This window comes from Camelus bactrianus, chromosome 1, assembly GCF_048773025.1.
Source record: "Camelus bactrianus isolate YW-2024 breed Bactrian camel chromosome 1, ASM4877302v1, whole genome shotgun sequence".
Lineage (NCBI taxonomy): Eukaryota > Metazoa > Chordata > Mammalia > Artiodactyla > Camelidae > Camelus > Camelus bactrianus.
The window spans coordinates 116,591,978-116,607,996 of record NC_133539.1 but is presented as its reverse complement, the minus strand read 5'-3'; the positions used below and the strand labels follow the sequence as shown (position 1 = coordinate 116,607,996).

Sequence of the window (16,019 nt, the reverse complement as noted above, 5' to 3'; positions counted from 1 at the left end):
TGTGGCATTGTGAATGGTCTGTGGCTCTCAGAGAGGCCACCCCATTCACACAGAGTTATTTTAATCAACTGTGGGAAACAGGAACAATACTATCTCTTGTATGCACCCAGTTACACTGCTTTGCTATTAACATGGCCTAGTTCTCTGTGATTCTGTTTTAGAATCTGTAGGTCTTCCATTGTTGGACCTGCTTTGATTTAAAAAAAAAAAAAAAAAAAAAAGCAAAGCTCATCTTGAAAGAGAACCACATTTATAATAGGAAGTCCAGAGACTTCAGTGGTTCTTCATCACAAAGTCCTCCATTTCAACATTGCTCCAATTTTAGATTTTATTGTAAGAAGGCTTCATAGACAGTTTAAAGAGACAATTTGCCCCAACTATATCTTATCCTCATTTAGAAAGGCCTAAACATGTGTGAATTAGAAAACAGTCCTATGTGAACGAGTTTTATTCCATGTGTGGGCAGGATGGCTCATGGATTCAATCATTTAAAGTCTATGGTTTGGGGTGGTGGTGGAAACCAGTAACTTTAAAGTGGACCTATCTTATGGTTTGTTAAAAATAATCATAAAAAGTAAAACTGACTGAAGATTCTTAATAAATGAAACTCTAATTGAACATCAAAACTTTTTTTGGTAGGGAAGAGGTAATTAGGTTTATTTATTTAATTATTTTTTAAATGGAGGTACTGAGGATTGAACCCAAGACCTCATGCTGCTAAGCACACACTCTCCCATTGAGCTACACCCTCCGCATCCCAGAAGATAAAAAATTCGATTGTGTTCGATGCTGGATGACTCTTCACCCTTTCCTCTGACAAAGGAAGATTTACAGATTCTAAAACGGAGTCATACTTCACCTCTTTCTCTTCATTCCCGTATTTTAAATATTTAAAATATATAATTAACAGGATAGAGCAGCAAAACATTTTGTAAATTTAGACTGAGCCTCCTTGCTAAGTATGTATGTCACTTATATAATTAGACCTGATATTTGAATAACACAGTTTGTTTCTTTCCTCCTTTTTTTTTCACATTTTATCTCAATCCTATCCATTTGCTTATGGATTAGTAACAATAATTTGGGAATAAAAGATTTGAACAATAGACTTCAGTGAATAAGCTGATGATTAAAAGATTAAGATTTTGAACCATTATAATGAAACATTAAAAAAAAAAAAAGATCCTGAAAGGTTAGAGTATGAACTTTAAATCCTCATGATCTAAATAGCTTAATCTGAATATTACCTTTAGGTAAATAACAGAAACTAATTAGCAATTTGATTATTCTATTAAAATAATTCTTGGTTTTGAATGGCAGCTGAGATTAAGAAATGGGGTTGAATATTAAAAATAAAATCTTTGACTAGTGGTAGATTTGAATTTAAGGATGGTGCCTAGGAGAATGAAAATCTGAGGTGGTAAAAGTTTTCATTCCATTTCTTGTATTCAAAGGAAGCTTTCCAAACTGAACCATGTGCTGTAATTTTCCAAGAAATACTAGGTACTTTGTGGCAACTTCAGAATACCTTCTCCGTGAGTGAGGCTCTGGGGTTTGCTGTACCCGCTGCAACTTTTGGAGGGCATGTAGGAACCTTCCCTCCCATGGTCTAGGGCTCTGGCACAGTGATGGGGATGCCATGATGTAAATAGCAGGGGTGGGATGAGCTCACCCTCCAGGGATGTGCAGAGCTAAGCAGCCTAGTTCTGTAAACATGGAAACCCATTTAAAAAGAACCAAGAGGACATGGATTCTTTTGGAGCTAAAATAAGGTCTACTCATAATCTTTGCATTTGTGGATGTAGGTTTTTGCTTAAATTTAACTTTAGGCTTACTTCTCCTGCTACATGCTGATTGTGACCAAAGAATTTAGGTTTTTACTTCCTTTGTTGAGCTATGAAAAATTGCAGTTATTGTCAAGAAGATATAAGTGTGTTTGTGGGGAAATGTGTGGTACGTGGAACATACAGTGGAGAGGGCTTGAAAGGGAAGTGTAAAAAAGAAAAGAATAATAGGTGAATTTGAGAATTATGACTTTAATCTTTTAGAACTCATTGTAAATTAAATTTAGCTAAGGAGATACATTTTTATGGAATATTGTATTAATTTATTTCATGCTCTCCCATCCCAGTCCTCAGGTTAATTTCAACTTTTAATCTGTGTCTTTCATAAAGATAAACTCCATGCCTTGTTTAATTTTTGGACCCATAAGTTAGTCAGATAATATTATGGCATGTTAAATGACTCAGCTCCCAAATGCATAGAGCTCTGCCTGTGGGAAAGAAACAGTGTTTGTTGGTGAGCTGTTTTATACCTGTACTTCAAGAACAGTCCACAGTGCATTCTATTCAGCTCCCTAAGACCAAGAGCTGCACTTCTGTCCTGTTTCCTGGAGAAATAATAAATTACATTTACAAGGTTAGGGCTAGTTCCTTCAAAACACTTCTAACATTTTTAGGTCCTAGTTTTTCATGACCAGTGTGCCTACCTTTTATTATACCAGTGCTTTTGTGTCAGAAACATGCAAGCCCAAAGTGAAAAACAACAACAGCAAAACCACCTGCAAAATAAACCCTTGGAGTGTGTTGGAAAGGAAAAGAGACATGTCTTTTCATCATAACTGAGCCTCTGAAAATACTTGGTTTTCTGGTTTGGGGTTAGTCATGTGACTTATTACACATGTATTAGTTATCTATTGCTGTGTAACAAATTACCCTGAAACTTAGCAGCTTAAAACAATAAACATTTCTTATCTTACACAAGGAACACCTTAGCTGGGTGGTTCTGACTCAGGGTCTCTCGTGAGATTGCAATCAGAGTGTTGGTTGGGCTGAATGCTATTCTGAGGCTGGAAGCTCTTCCTCCATATAGATGGCAAGTCAGTGCTGGCTGTTGGTAGGAGTCCTCTGTCCTTGCAGTGAAGACTTCTGCATGGAGCTGGTAGAGTGTCCACACAACATGGCAGCTGGCTGCCCCCAAGAGTGGGTGATCCAAGAGAGAGCAAGGTAGAACTCACAGTGTTTATGACCTGACTTCAAAAGTCACACACTGTCACTTTCACAAGATTCTCTGGTTATGCAGACCAGGCCGATTATATAAGGGGAGGTGTGAATAAGAGGGGATGGAGGTCACTGGAGACCATCGTGGATACTGGCTACCACAATATGCATTTCCAAAAGCCACAAAGAAAAATGAGACTAAGACCATGAGTTTGCAATCTTCCAACTGACTATGAAAATCAACTTTGTCTATTTCAGGAAGCACATAATCTTATTACTTTAAATGTTATGTTTAGAATTTTGCACTCCATCTTGGCTTTAAAAAAAAAAAAGAGAAGGAAATTGAGGACAGACATGTAGCTTACAGGTCAAATCACTTAAGGGTCAGAAGGGAAGGAACAGTCCACTACAGATTATGCACTTTATATGAATTCTTTCTCTCATTTATGCCTCATAACAACCCTGGGAGGTGAATGGTGTTAGTCCCATTTGGCAGAGTCAAAAATTATGGCCCAGAGAAGTTTGGTAATTTGCTCATTGCCACAGAGCTACTAAGTATTTGAGTCTGCATTCAAATCAAGGTTTGTTTGGCGCTAAAGTTTGTGAGTTTCTTATTGCACAATAGAGTAATGGGCTGCTCAGTCCAAGTGGGTGAGTACCATGCCTGCTGTCTTCACTGCTAGGAGACAGAGAAATGTTTGTTGAACAAGTGAAATCAGTTAATGCCAGTATATACTGAAATTACTACCTAAAAGATGCATGTGGATCTTTAGCGATGGCCCTTTAGTTAAACTCAAGACTTTAGACCCAACTGAATTATATCCAAAGACATTTGAAACAAACTTATATTCTCTTAAATTAAATTAACATTCTCTTAAATTCTCTGCTTATCGCTAGGTGAAATAACATTTATAAACATGGCTAGCGGTGTCTGACATATTAGGTGCTCAAAAATTGTCTTATTCCCTACTTTACATTTGTAGAAATTTTGTTCAAATCATTACATTATCAGAAAAACGTACATTTTCTGAAAAAAAGAAGAAAGGGAAACATTATACTTTTCCAAAAAAAAAAAAAAAGGAAAATATGGATTCTGAGGACAGATAGCTAAATTGACAAATTCTAGCAAGGTTTTAGAGTAAATTGACAAATGAGTGGTTTAGTTGCACTTAGAAGCAGTGACCCCCGGGAGACAACTTGGTCCTGGGCTGCCTGCTTCTTTGCCCCAACTTTTTATGTTTGTCTCCGTCATCTTTGCCTCTTCCTGTAGTCTAGGAATGCAACTTATGGTGGGGCTTAGGACCATGTGGTGTCAGCTTGACCTTCAGAGGGGCTTAAGACTAAAGGTCAGCCATGGGAACAGTCAACCCTGTCTCCATGACAACACCCTGACTAAAAAGCCTGGCATCCATGCTCAGGTGAGTTTCCCTCACTGGTAACTCACCAAAAGCTGTTATGTGCAGGCTACAGGTTACTACAGTGAAGGGATACGGATTACAATCAGCCAAGGGCCAACACGCATAAGGAAGAATCTAGGAGAGTCCCACTCACGGCCCTTCCAGTTGTCCTTCTGCACTAGTGTCATGCACAGCACTGGATTCTCTTGGGAATCACGTGTGACAAGACACATGGAATATTACCAATTGGTTGCAGGTAAGGAGTGAGGCACAGAGTGGAACAAGATAAGATTGGACAGGTAGGACCCTCCAACATCATTAAAAGGTGTTCAAGTTTTATTCCAAGTGCAGTTAGATGACCAGCCGCTGGAGCTAGTGAACCTGGTGATCTCAGGGGGTCCTGAACTTACAATCGGTATCAGAAGTGAGGACAGCCTCTGCGACTTCCCTAGCTCTGCCTCACTCCTTACCAACAACCACATCATTCCTTTGTTTTTCAAATACGGCCACAGTATCTTTGCACGCACTGTTTCTTCTGTTGCATCACTCTGGCTCCAGGTATTCCCAGAACTGATTATTTTATTAGGATCTCCATTAAATACGTTCTCTGTCCCAAGAGGCCTTCCCTGATCACCCACACTAGGCCGTTCCAGTTACCCACTGCCTCAGGCACTTAGCACTTTTTGGCACAATCTTATTTATTTGACTACTTTTTATTATCTGTCTGCCCCATAGAAAGCTAGAACCTTGTCTGTTTCGTCACTGCCGGGTCCAAGTGCCCAGAACATTGGCACTGAGCATTCACTAAATATTTAATAAATAAAGTCATGAAATTTACTTCCTTTTGAAACAAGAGAGTAAGCTGTCAGATCTGGAATTACTATAAGCCACAGTATGTTTTTTATGGAAAGATATTTAACAAATCATCTCTCATTATCCTTACAGCCAGGAATAGCTAGTAGACGGCTGAGTGAATCTATTTTCACATGGTGATGTTCATTAAGACTTTCCTTAGCACTTTAAACAATGAATTGACAGACGATATAATTTTCAGGTAAGACAAAACTTGAGATTCGGTTAAAAGTTGAAAATACCAGCACAGGTAGGAAAGTTGAACTGAGACTGTTAAACATGAGATTGAATTAGGATAACTTAAAATTTTTACATTCAGTTTAAAAAATAAGGTTCAGGAAAGATCTTATTAGCCTCTTCCATAAGAAATATCTAAGAAAACTGGAGATATTAAACTTGAAAAAGAGATTTAGGGAGATGTGAACACCTGTCTTCCAGTATTTAAAGGCGATCATGTGCAACAGAGGTTCAATTTATTTTGTATAATTCTATTGCTACAAATGAAACTGGGACTTGGAACTTTTGAATGAAGGTGGATTTTGGTGAGGAAAAATACCCTAGGAGAGTTCACAGTGAAATTGGGCAGCATGAGAAGTCCTGACCTACCTTATTTCCATGTAAAGCGTTTAAACCTGATCTAGTACAAACTAGGTATAAAATTGATAAGCAACAAGGACATACCGTGTACCACCAGGAGTTATAGCCATCCATTATCTTGCCATAACCTACAATGGGGTATAATCTGCAAAAATACTGAACCACTCTGCTGTATACCTTAAGTTAATGTCATGTTGTAAATCAACTATACTTCAATTAAAAAAATAAAAGATAAACCTGACCCAGATGACCCTGTCCTAGGTAGATGGATGGAAAGTTGAACTATATGCTTTCTAAGGACCTTTACAGATCTCAGAGCTCTCACAGTTCAGGAAACCTAGGGACCAATGTCTAGTTTCTTAGAGAAGCCAAGGACCATACCTTTAACACAAGATGATATGCCAAGGTCAGTGTCGGCAGATTTGGCAAAGATAGACTTTGCAGCCACACATTCTTATCAGAACAGAGGCAGCTTCGGTGGCTTACTGCTCATGGGTAGAAAGCAGTGGAAAAAGCATGCTGCGTGATTTGTGAGGCTAGGTTAGAAAAGATGACACAGCTTCCACCTGACTCCCTCTTGGGAGCCCAGCCTGTGCTCAAGTCCAGAATTACACTCACTGAGTGACTGGCCTAGAGCATTGATCTCTCCCAGGTGTAGCAGTCACATGGCAAGACCACATTTAGGTATCCCAGCAATGTCCCAGCTGAAAGCAGCCCCGCTGGCAGACGAGTGAGTAGGCGAGCCTTAGACAGTATCACCCCGCCTTTAAGCGCACTCCCCCAAAGCTGGCAGTGTATGGAGCGAAGATGAGGTGTCCCCACTGAGCTCTGCTCAAACTGCAGAGCTGTGGAGTCCTTTAACCATTTTGCTTTCAGTGAGGTGTGATGAGGCCTGATGAAGATCAAAAGAGAGAAACTGAGAAGAGTTTTGCATTTTTGTTGGATGGGGTAGATGGCCTGGGGTAGATGATGTCAGGTCACTCAGGGTCCGGCACGGGCAGAAGGTAGGGGACTGTGGGAAAGTGCCTCTGCTGTGGTTTTGGTGGGAGAGAAAAGGCGAGGCAGGACCAGCAGGCTTAGGATTGGCTAATTTGAATAATATCAGCAGGTTCTGGGGTGTAAGGATGGTCCCTGCTTGCCTGGTAACTGAGCGGGACCCTGTGGGGGCTTCCCGGGGACAGATGCCTCCCCCTGCCCTCTGCTGCAGCTCCTCTCTGAAGGGCCCAGATAACAGTATCTCTGGCCTATTTCCTGAGTTTTTCAGATGCAGAAACCACTACCAAATGGAAGAAAGTGACTACTTGATGATTGTGAGCACATGGCCCCCAGAACTTCTGGTGCCCAGCGATTGAGAGCGCTGACCCCCTGTTACCTCAACATCAACCAACTAGATAATTGTGGGGGAGCTGATCACTACCCCACGACCCCCCATCTCCCTCACGTGCCTTTAAATGTACTCTGCTGAAGCCCTTTGGGGAGTTAGGGGTTTTCTTGGGTATAAGCCACCCTGTCCTCCTTGCTCGGCCCAGCAATCAGCCTTTCTCTGTTTCAAACTCCAACATTTCTGTTTGGCCCCACTGCGCGTCGGGCACACAAACTTACATTTGGTGACAATTTCGATGAAACCAGCCTCGGAGTCTGTGCTGGTGGCAGGTTGACCCTGGGCGAGAGCAGCCCCTTCCCCGGCCCGCGGTGGCCGGAACTCACTTCCATCCGGGCACCTGGGAGGCACTGTCCCGACAGGCACCGCGGCACCACAGCCCCGCGCCGGGCTGTTCGGAGCCGAGAAACGTCTGGAGCTGCGTCCGCACTTGGCGTGGCTTGGCGGCGAGTCGCTCTAGCTGGCGAGGGCTGGGACCCTCCCCACAGTCGGTGTCACGGGGGTGAGTGGCTCTCACAGGCGAGGGCTGGGACCCTCCCCGCAGTCGGTGTCACGGGGGTGAGAGGCTCTCGCTGGCGAGGCCTGGGACCCTCCTGCGTCCACCTGGACTCGTTGCTCTCTGGAAGGGAGCCGCTCTGAGTCGTTCTCTTTTGGGAGCCAAGCCCATCCATTTGGAGGCCTCTGTCTGGGAGTGGAAGTGGAGTTTGGGGGCTGCACCTTGTCAGATATTTTGTGGGGCCGTGTTTGTTGGTTGTGTGCGTGTGTCAGTACTTACACTGGCCGGTTGAGACTTCTTTGAGTACCTGGGCTTGTGTGTGACGGCACCAGGGTGTCCTTCCCTGTGGCACTGGCCTCACCTGGGGTGCAGGGGCGGAGCTTTGGTCAGGATGTTCCCTTTTGGTCAGGATGTTCAGGACGGTCTTTCATTCAGCTTGATCTCTGATGGGACATTGGTTGGGGTTCTGCCCTTTGGGGCTGAGGAACTGTAACCCAGAGAGACTGTTTTGAATTATTGTTTGCTTGATATTTGATAACATTGGCCATGAATAATTAAATGTGGATGATCTGAGCTCTGTTCTATCTTACATACAGTCCTCCTAGAATGTATTTTGCAAAACTTGGGAGATTTTTAGCTATGCTCCCATAAATGAAAGAAAATGATTTTTTAAAAAATTGAAGTATAGTCAGTTTACAGTTTACAATGTTGTGTTAATTTCTGGTGTACAGCATAGTGATTCAGTTATACATACATATATTCCTTTTCATATTCTTTTTCATTATAAGTTACTATAAGATATTGAATATAGTTCCCTGTACTACACAGTAAAAACTTATTTATCTGTTTTATACATAGTAGTTAGTATCTGCAAATCTCAAACTCCCAATTTATTCCTTCCCACCTCCTCCCCTCCAGTAGCTATGAGTTTGTTTCTATGTCTATGAGTCTGTCCCTGTTTTGTGCGTTTGTGTCTTTTTTTTTAGATTCCACATATGAGGGATATCATATGGTATTTTTTCTTTCTTGTCTGACTTCACTTAGAATGGCAATCTCCCTGTCCATCCCTATGTTGCTGCAAATGGCATTATTTTATTTATTTATTTATTTTTTTTTATCACTGAGTAGTAGTCCACTGTAAAAATATACCACATCTTCTTTATCCAGGAAAATGGTATTTTTATTGTAACACGGTGTGACCTTAGCACTCCTGAGATCTGGAGAACAATGGCCCTGATGGCTCTGCTGTTATATTAAAGTGGGGCTTCTGCAGTTTGGCTTTTATCTTGGGTAGGGGTGTGTGTGTGTGTTTATGTGTGCATCTTGGTATCTGAGTTCAAATCCTGTGCTCTCTTCTGGTTTTGCTGAAAGTGAGGCATGTGAATGGAGTGAATGATTATATATTATTGTCTCTTACTGTTATTTCTTCAAACTGAAGTAGATATTTGGGAATTGGAAAAAAAAAATCCCTGAAAATAATCAAGATGGTTGGGTTTTGTAAAAGCAGTTAGAGGAGGAATTTTCATTTCTCTTCCTGTGCCTTTGAGATGTAGATGATCTACCTGGTCTCGCAAGGAAAAAAGATTTTTTTAAACTCAAGTGGAAAAACTGAGATCTCTGGTTCTGTTGGTCTTTATGTAAAAGTTAACACTTTTATATAAGAGCTCTATTTAATTGACTTAAAAGTAAGCACTTACAGACTAAATACTTCTAAGTATAAAAGAAACTAGACACCAAATTTCAGGTTCATGTGATCTAGGAAATATTTGATATAAAATTAATATCTGATATTTAAGCTAGCTTAAGCTCGGTATAATCAACACAGACATGTCTTTTGTTGTTCGTAGGTTTACTGAAGGTTGCTAAGTTCATGTTGTTTCTGTTGCAGTTTTTTCAGCAGAAAGAAAAAAGAATTTAACTTGGTATGATAAAAATCTTATAAGGAAATTAAATGCAAGTAACACAAGAGCTTTTGGGTGAACTCTTAAGAAATAATTATGTTTTAAGAATGTCTACTTAAAAATAATCTCTCTAGATATTTGGTAACTTGAAATTTTAGAGTTGTTCTAACTTAAGTTAAGTGATGGAAGTTTATTGAATAGCTAGGTCATTCCCAAACAGAAATAAGATACTGGAACATTATTTACTGAACATTGGCTTCCCTTTACAGAGAAACTAATGATGTTTAGAACATTATTAAGTATGTTTGGTGCCACACTGAGATATTTTCTATAAAAAGCACATGTTGTTAGAAATTATTATTGGTATTTGTTTGCCAGTTTACAGAACGCTAATGTGAAAGTTCATAATTGCTTACTTCCTGGTTTTCACTAGAAATTAAGAGTTTTACGAGGTGAGGATTCTAATTTATATGTCATTAAAGCTACTAAAATAATAAAGGAAACACTTCAGTGTACAGTAGGAAAGTAGGATATATGTTTAGAGTAAAAAGTATGAGGAATGGAGTTGTATTTTGTTAAGGGAAAAGTTTGTAGAAAGGATGCCCTAAAAAAAGGAGGTTTGTGCATGGTCAGGCTAAATTTAAATTGAACTTAATTAGGTAAATGGATTTTGTCATAAAAGTAGGCTGGTGCAGGACTAGATTGGGTTCCGCTCTGTTAAGAGAACTGGTTTACTCAGGATGCTTCCGATAACGGATTGTGTGGAACTTGGGTATTTTTGACAAACTTCCTATCATTCTAATGAAAGTTCTTCGGATTGCTGCAGAGAGCCCCTGAGGTATCTCAGAGAAAAATATTAAACTAACTAGGATTGGTTGGTATGTTAAATTGCACAGGAAGCCTTGAGTGATAAGCCTCCCCAGATGATACAGTGTGGATAAGTGTTATTAATATAGACATTCTAGAAATTATATGAGGTTTCTGAAATTTAAACATGTCTTGGTATAATGCTAGCAATCATAAGCCTAGTTGTTATCTTAAAATGTTGTATGCCGCAGTGACTTGATTAAGCTTCTTTGTCAAAAACATTGTAACCAGATCTTTTAATGATGCCTTTTTACGTCTTGTGTCATTCATAGACAGTTAAGCAGGTACTTTGCAAAACTGCTTCATCTTCAATAAGATACATAAAAAGGACTTTTTGACAAAGTACAGGTTTCTTTTAAATCATACTGCTGAACTGGGTAAGATGTTCAAAAAGTCTAATGAAAACTCTGATTTCATAAAACTGTTAGTAAAAAAGAATTAATTGCATAGCATAGAGTAAACTAAGAATATGGTTATAATTTTTTGGTTTTGTCTGAAATACTACTGGCTTTTCATCTATTTTTTTTTAAATTGAACTGGTTACTAAATGTTTGTCTTTCTATCAATATTGAAAGTTACTGTTTTATTTCCAACCACACTGTTGCCCTCAGTGTTTAGGATAGAAAAAGTGTTCTTTACTGGAGCTGTCACAGAGGATAACTACTCATGATCTGTAACACTGCATGCTTTAAGTCTACTGCTAAAAGCACGTGTACGATGCTTGTGTGACAATTGGGTATAAGTGATAAAATGTATGGCCTGTAAAGGGTTTCTCCGTTAACGTGCCTCTGAGCCTGTTCACGATGTCTGATCAGTTTTCCCCCAATGTGGATACCTAGGCAAATGTGAAGGAGGCCTGGCCCTGAGGGACAATCTAAACCTGCGGCGGGAGCCATTGCACCAGCATCGAGGGATGGGTAGTTTGATCATCAGTGCTTTCTATTGAAAGATTTACAATCAAAAGGGGAAACAGTGGGAAGATCTGCACATACTGCAGCATGGGGAAGTCACTCTGGCTTACACATGGTTTAACCTGGACTTTACTGACTGGAGTGGCCTGTTTTATGGCCTTTTGGACATGCATTGTACATCTGCTTTGGCCTTGAAGGGGAAAGTCAAAACGGAGTAGCTGGGGTTCAGACTTCCAAGGTGACCATTGTGGGTGTGGTTTCAGACATGTTCCTCTATTGTTGAGAACTTGAATTCTCTGAGCAGTGTCAGACTCAGGACGCCACCAGCCATTCTCCAAGCAGGTCATTTTAATGACCTGAAGATCTCCTCCTGTAACTATTAAACTTTTAGACAATAAAATTGCTTTAGATCAGTTGTTAACAAAAAAAAAAAAAAAAAAAAGGAGGAGACATGTATAATGGCCAGTAGCTCCTGTTATGTGTGTATTAATACCACATCAGTAGTTAAAACCTACTTAGATAAAAGGGACAACTGGCTGCAAATTTCTCCCAAAGGGCCAGCTCCAGATTGGTGTTCAGGTTTATTCTCTGAACCCCTCAGGGAATGGGGAATGAGGTCTACTTTGTCTGTTAAATTTCTGATCGTCATTCCTCCCACTACTTCTAATTGAGTCTGTTGGCACCAAAAGGGTGAACTAAAGGAGTGGGGTCTTAGTCACACAAGCCTTGGATTCAGGACTTGAAAAGCAAGAGTATTTTCAATTTGGTGTCCACTCCCCAGACTGAGGCAGGGCTTCGCCCCATTTCAGCAGGAAGTAGCCAGGGCAGTTTTCGCCTTACTCCCTGAAAGGTTTGGGGAAGGATGAACGGGACTGGAGATTGAAACTGAGTTCCCTTAAAACCAGGTTTCTCTGGCGAATCGATGGCTAACCTCTGTATCCAAAACATTATTCCCTTTTTTTCCCTAACACTTGTTCTCCCGAAGACTGAGGAGTATAAAAGGAAAGGGGGGACTTGTAACTGAGTATAAAAGGAAAGGAGGGACTTGTAACTGAGCAGGACCCTACTGGTCCTTCCCGGGCCACACCCCTCCCCCATACCCTCTGCTGTAGCTCCTCTGTGAAGGACCCAGATAATAGTATCTCATGCACATTTCCTGGGGTTTTAAGATGCTAAAACCCACCACCAAATGGAAGAAATTAACTACCTAATTATGGAGAGCACTTGGCCCCCTAGACCTTCTGGTGCTTAAGAGCTGGCAGTGTTGATGCCCTGTTACCTCGACATCAGCCAGTCAGAGAATTGTGCATGAGCTGATCACGCACCCTGTGACACCCCTCACCCTGTTGGCCTTTATATACGCTTTGCTGAAACCCTTCAGGGAGTTCGGGATTCTCTTGGGCATGAGCCACCCACCCTCCTTGCTCGGCCCTGCCACCGACCTGTCTCTCCTCCAGACTCTGACAGTTTGGTTTGTTTGGCCTCACTCACTGTGCATTGGGCACACAAATTTATGTTCAGTGACAGTCCTTGGCCCTGAGACAATTACAGTTGGTTTATAGTGGCCTGGAGTGTGATTGCCAGGTAGAGGGGTGCTTGTGGGCTGTGGACGTAATCAGCTGTTCAAGAAGGGGAAATGAGCAGCCTCTAGCCAGGGCCTCAAAACTGGGTCACGACAGCATTTATAAAAGTATTTTACTCCAGGCAAAATAAATTTGACATTAAACCACTAAGTTTTGGGTAGTTTGTTATATTGTTATATAGTAATAGATAATTAGACTTTGACTGTTGGTAATTGCAGAAGCCTGCAAGATGGAGTCTGTTGAGTTCTCTAGATCCCGGGAGGCTGACATCTTCTATTAGCTTTTAGGGCCCTTTATAGGACCCCGAAGGGTCTCTCTGATCTAGGGTTTCAATGTTCTTATTTACTGGGTCAGAACCTGGGCCATAAAATCTGGCCCCAGACTATTTCTGTGTCTCTCATGAAGCCCCGAGTGAGTGCTTTTTCTGTGGGTCTTCCCAGAGCTGCGGTGAGAGAGCTACTTTCTGGGTTTCAGGAGGAAAGAAAGTTATCTTGGTTTACTCTGGGGAGGAAGGTATCTGTCTCAGTTTGGGTTCCCCTCAATGTAAAGCTTGAGAAAAGAATTTGGGGGCTTTATTTGCCAATGATCCAGGAAGCAGGCATGAAAGAGTGGAGGGGTAGACAGAGATGGAAGGAAACCCATGCAGGGGGTTGGTATCAGGGTTGTTGTAGGAAATAAGGACTTGAATCTTCTGGGACCGTCTGAGAAGCGTACCTCTTAGGTGAGTCCTCTTGTAGGGTAGTGTTGCTGGTAATTAGGTTCTTGTCTCATCACAGAAAGAATTCAGAGATGAGACACGAGGTCAAGAAAGTAAAGTGAGGATTTATTAAGGGATGGATAGCACACTCTCAAGGGGAGAGCCGGCAGGCTCAGGTGAGCGGCTGCCCTGAGTTTCTTTGGCAAGTAGGTGACACAGTGTGTAAAAATAGAATGGGCAGAATATTCACTGGGGAGGGAGGGCTTTGGGGTCGTATTCCCTGATTTCCATCCTAGCTCCACCCTCCTGAAGGGAGGAGGGGTTTTTGCCCTTATTTAGTCTAGATTGGAAGTGTCATGGCATCAGTGCATGATGGGTACTTCTCATCTGCAAGGCTAATTTTATTGTAATGAGGGCATAATGAGCAAAAGGTTACATTCAGACCCTGGAGATTCCTGCTCTTCCCCACCTTTCTTTGCCTGCCTCTGGGATACTTGTCACCCTAAAATGTGTGATTTCTTATCAGTCTCAAGCTTCCTGATTTTCTCTGTCTGCCCAAGGGCCTCTGTTGTTCACAGGATGTACGGTTTCCTGCCATTTGGCCCAGGCCCCCTTTCTCTGCTCATATCTAGCTATCTACCTGCTATAAAACTGGGAGGCAGAGGTATTTATCCAACCCTTCTCATTTGTCCTTGGGTTAAGGGCTGTCCCTGAGAGCAGCCTGTAGACTGTGTTTGCACATGAGCCGGGCAGGCTTCTGCAGCATCAGAAGGGGCCCTTGGCAGATGTGGGATACTGTCAGACTGACACTTGGCACGTCCAAGACGGTGTGCTATAAGACACCAGAGGTGTTACCACAGAATCAGAGTAGGGGAGTACACTGCAGCTGGGGTCAAAGGCTGGGGTTCCAGCTCCCAATTATAGCACTAACCAAGTAGCCATGAAAAAGGCATTGACCTCCCAGGGTTAGCTTTCTCATAGGTGAAACAAGGATGACGTCATCAGGTGAACTTTGTGTGGAAGATGCGGAGCCAAGGGCAGTGGGTCACCAGGAGAAGTGAACTAGCTGGCTGCCCAGGGGTCTCTGGAGGAATTCTCCATAATCCATGCAGACTAGGGTTTCGCCTGTCCTGACAGGGGTCTCTTCTTCTAAGTCACAACTGGTTAACCAAATTCATGAAGAATGATGTATATAAACCAGCATGGGCATTTTTAAATTTAGAACGAGAAAGGTAGGGTCCCTGGGAATGCACAGTGGTTTTCTTTGGCTAGGGTGTACCATCTGTGTAGGCAAGTTATTCTGGAAGTTCAAGCAAAGTGAGAATGTCATCAGGTGGGAATATGATTCAAATAAACGGAGCTGGTTACATGGATTGCACTTTGGAGCATCAGGGTAAGGGTAGCCTGACGTAGCCTTTCCTATATTCGGGGTATCAGCTTCTCTGACTTGTACAGTGACCTTCATTAAGAATGACCCAGTCATTGGCAAATATCTCCAAGCTTGCCTTATGCATGTCTGGGATTCAGTCGACCTTTATAAGTCAACTCTGCATACATATCTCTATCACTATGCATTGTATTGACTTTGCAGTGAAACTTTCAGAGGACAACTTTTTTTTTTTTTTTTTTTTTTAACCAAACACTTCAGGGAGCAATTCATCCTTTACACAGCCTGACAGGGTTATTGCAGAGTTTCCATGACACTGTTAAACTGGTAACCATGGTGTGTGTTACTCTTTATGTTGTTAAATCATGGAATCCAAGAGGCAGTCCTGGGCTCTGGCAAGTAGAGGAACGAGTCTGATAATCAATGAAATACAAGAATACTTTGTTTATTAAAATTTTTAAAAAAATTGAAGTACAGTCAGTTACAATGTGTCAATTTCTGGTGTACAGTACAATGTCCCAGCCATGCATATACATACATATATTCGTTTTCATAAAGAGTACTTTAAAAAATTCCTGTTTTGTTGAAACAAAGTTAATGGACTTTTGGCATCATGAATAGAAGGGCTTATGTCACCTTAGTTTTTCATTAGCCAATTTCTGTACTTACAGCTTGAGTCCTGTTGATCAAATTATAAAATCATCTTAAAAGCGTTATGAAGAATTTTATTAGGAATTGTCAAGTCTAGTAAAGGGGGAAACAAAACATGGAAAAGCTTGGGCTTATTGACCATAAAATACAATTTTTTAAAAGCCACAAATCTGGAAATTGGGAGACCTGGTATTTGCCTTGTTCTGCTGACTAAAATGTTGTATGAGATTCAAGTTTGCTCAGCTATAGAAAAAGGACTAAATTAGTTAATTCTCTTTATATTTCAGCTCTGAAACTTTT

General features: G+C 41.3%; 1 pseudogene; it reads right to left on the bottom strand.

Moving 5' to 3' along the window:
* Positions 1–12,806, bottom strand: part of LOC105072597 (nuclear receptor subfamily 2 group C member 2-like) — an 80,009-nt pseudogene extending 67,203 nt beyond the window's left edge.
* Positions 12,807–16,019: the final 3,213 nt, after the last annotated feature.